This window comes from Populus euphratica, unplaced genomic scaffold, assembly GCF_000495115.2.
Source record: "Populus euphratica unplaced genomic scaffold, PopEup_1.0 scaffold693.1, whole genome shotgun sequence".
Taxonomy (NCBI): Eukaryota; Viridiplantae; Streptophyta; class Magnoliopsida; order Malpighiales; family Salicaceae; genus Populus; species Populus euphratica.
Window position 1 is genome coordinate 118,314 of NW_011500566.1, and position 4,123 is coordinate 122,436.

Below are 4,123 nucleotides of genomic sequence, written 5' to 3' on the forward strand. Positions count from 1 at the left end.
ATTATTACTACTATTATTATTATTGTTGTTGTTGTTGTTGTTGTATTATTGTTATCTATAATTTATACAATTAACCTCTATGTGGTTCGACCCCAGTCTTGCTGGGTTATTTATTACTTCGACACTCCTGCACTTGGGAGAAGACATTAATCTTTTTGTCCTGTCAATAAGATAGAGATAATCCTTTAGAAAGGAAAATGAAAAAAAAAATCACGAATTACAATCCCTAACAAATCTAATATTAAATGATGGACTTAAAAAAATCAATTTTAAAAAACAAACTAAAAATATCAAAATCAACCTAGCCTAACTTTCTAAATGTGTACCTTGGCTTATGAGGTTGAGATTAACCCTATAGAAGATAAACCGGAAAAAATCATAAAGTTAAATTCTCAATCAATAAAATGTTCGTGGATAAAATTGAAAAAATATCAATAAAAAAAAGAATATAAAACAAAACAGATAGCAATAAAAAGAATGAGAACCAAATTTGACATAAAAATAAAATGGAACCAAATATTGAGAGGTAAAATTAAAAGAAAAAAATCAATTAAGAAAAAGATTCGAAACAAAACAAATAGCAATTAAAAAAATGAGAACTAAATTTTATATAAAAATCAAATGATACCAAATACTAGGGAAAAAACTAGGAAAAAAATCAATTTAAAAGGTATTCAAAACAAATATAAATCAAAACATTGAGAACCAAATCTGATAAAAACAAATTGACAAAATGCCTTTAAATTTTGGCATGCTTGGATTGAATTTTGAGGAGATGAGAAAGAAATAAAAGAGAAGAAAGAAAAAGCCACAAAAAACTCATTGTTTATATACCATGGACATACGTTCCACCACTAGAAAAAGTTCATCGAGATAGATCTACGTCATAATAAAAAGCAACACAATAATATTGGAACAGTTCACGTATATCATAAAAGTGTCGCAGTTTTTTAACACACACCAGCCTAATTGCCCTTCCTGATTTTTTCAGTCCTTGTTATTTAAAAAAAAAAAAAATTAAATCCCCTTTGATGAGAGTTGTATTCATTACATGACAAGGTCAAAAGCTAAGAAAGTTGAAAAAGCATTCAATTGGTTAATTCAGAGATATTTAAACCTTATTTCTTACATCACTCTAAATTCAATTTATTTTTCTATTTACATATAGATTTCCCTTAATTTTGTAATATATAGTTTTATGTTAGATATATCTTTCAATTCAATTGTTGGATTTGGATGACATTTTATCATGTCATTCTAAAAACTTTTTTTTTTCTATAGAGTTAAAATTTCATAACAATTAGACATAAAAAAAGCCTTACAGTAAAGACCAGAAACTATCGTGCAGAAATTACATTAGTTTTCTAGTTGATTTAGGATTATTTTTCTATTTTATTTGAAATTCTTTTATTATTTTTTCAGTCTTGTTTAAGATGTTTTACCTAATATGAATATGGGTTATTTATCTTATATTTAAGTTTTAATATAAAAGATGGATTGACTATTCAAAAATAAAACTTACGTGGGATAGTTTATTTTTACCTTTTCTTCATCATAAAAAATATTCAAGAACTTATCAAAAATTAATTGTCTTTGTAAAGTTCATCATTAACCTATAGTTTTTGGTTCATTATAATCTATGGCTCAAGGTTTTGTCCTTATACATTTGGTTCTTAATTTATTATAATCAACGGTTCAAGAATTTTGATATCTTAATTTAGATAATCATTATGTGTGATTCTTTATTATAATCTAATATTTGTTTTTTCTAGTTTTTGTTTCTTTTGTATAAGTTCAAAGGTTTTTACCCTTTAAATTTATATCATTTCAAGCTTTAATTTTTTGGGTCAATAAAATGTATTTGATTTTGCAAAATCAAGCATTAAACACATGTCAAACCTTTTCCTGCATATCCCTATATCTAGTGCGAATAAAAAAAAAAACATCAAGCTAAATTAAAAAGAAAATTAGAGGGATGAGAAAAGATGAATGTTGAATCTTTCCAAATGCAATTTAGCTCCTGATGTTTGTAAAATAAGTTAATATTTAGGTAAACAAAAAAGAAGCTTAATACTTGTTCATTATTCAATTAAGTCCCAATTGCTTTAATTGTTCTAATTCAATCTAATTCTATTTTTTTTTTCAAATCAAATATCAATGGAGAGTCATTTTTTTTTTTTTACATTACAAGTAGCCAAAACAAAACAAAAAAATAAATCAAATTCATTATAAATTAATCAAATAAAAAAGAATAAAATAAAAAAATTAAATACAAATAAAACACGTTAATGAAAAGTGCATTTCCTCTCAATGCATAGTAAAAGACTTATGGCTTTTAGTTTTTTTTTAATGTAAAAATTATTACCTTTAAAACCCGTGTTATGCTACACGTTGAATTTTAAATTATTTTTTAACATTATAAAAGAATGTTTCAATGTTACATATTCATTTCATGAATTATTTTTTTAAAATGAAAAATGCAAAGATTATATTTATATTTAATAAATTAAATTAAAAAAATAAATGAATCAATCAACTATGAAAGAGTTGTTAAAGTTAATTAAATACTACATTATTAAGTCAATATTTCTTCTTAAAATAAAAAATAGATGAGTATGTAAATATGTAACAACTACTTTTCTTTTCAAATCACGTGGGTTTATTTATTTTATCTTAGAGATTATTTTTCTAATCAAGAATAAACTTGTTTTTAAAAATATATAATACAAATACAATTTATTTATATTAGCTATAAAAGAAGAAAATGAAAATATAAAGGGGTAATTATAAAAACTCTCCCATACTCTATAGTTTAATTGCATTTTTACTTCCACGTTATACTAATAATAGTTTGCATTCTTAGGGCCAAAAAATATATCTAAATATTTACATGTTTGCCTTTATATTCAATTTAATATTTAAAAAACCACCGGAGCCAGAGCCTCGTCAAAATAATGTATTGTGGTGGGTAAAGAAGCATTTTAACAAACAGCTTGTATGCTTGAAAAGAAGCATTTTGACATTTCTCAACAATCAAAGATTGAAGCTTAGGAAGGTGGCTAATGCCAGAAGGCAGATTGAAGAAGTGGTTTCCAGAAAAAAATCAATCTTTCAAGAAAGATAAACTCCTAAGATCAACGGAACATGTTGCTTCAAACAAACTAGGATATTTTAGATCTAGTTCTCTCAATGAACTCAAACTATTGAAAGAAGCTGGTAGCATAGCTCTGGAGCTAGAACAGCTTTGTGGTTAAAGCCACGATAAAAAATCTTAAAAACCAAATGATAACGTTGTCAGCTTCTTCAAATATTATTTAAAACTAAACATGCTTCTTCGATTGTGTTGGTGTGATATAAAACAAATGGAGCTTGGTCGGGACTCACCAAGGTCTTCCATGGCATGTTGGTTCGACCACTCCCACATCATGAAATTATTGAAAAAACGAGCTTCATTGATCTCTCACCGGGTTCTAAAGAAATTTGCAATCTGATGCATCAATGTTGCTAGATAGAACAACCAAAGCAAGAGGAAGAAAATGTGGATTCTAGATTTTGGCCATTTCGTTCTGAGACTCAGAGTGCATCGATTTCTATTCAAGTGAATTCCATGGAGTCCTAAGGTTATGAAACCACCCTTGTTGGCCATGCTAGTCCACTGCGTTAAAAAAAATTGAACCCTTTTAACAATCTGAAAACCCAGTTCCTCCTTGAGTTGATCCCAGGGACTTCTTTCTGTCACTATTGAAAGCAAATTCCTTCCTTGCTTTCTAGATATGTCGACGAAAGGAAAGCTATTTGATATTAAAGATCGACCAGATCTCCTTTGACACTCTCCACAGCCTCTCCCATCAACCAAATGCACGCGCATGCAGATCCCCTGTTTGATATTAAAATATAATTCTTATTTTTAAAAATCTGAATAGATTTATAGAAAGATTGATAATTTATAAATGAAATTAATTTGATGATTGTAAAATCTATAATAAAATCGGATTGCATTGAAAAAAGAAATATAAACATCATATATATATATATATATATATATATATGCACAGCCACCTGGAAGGTAACATGACACTCATCTAATTCTCCAGTTTATAACCCTTACATAAACAACTTGTTT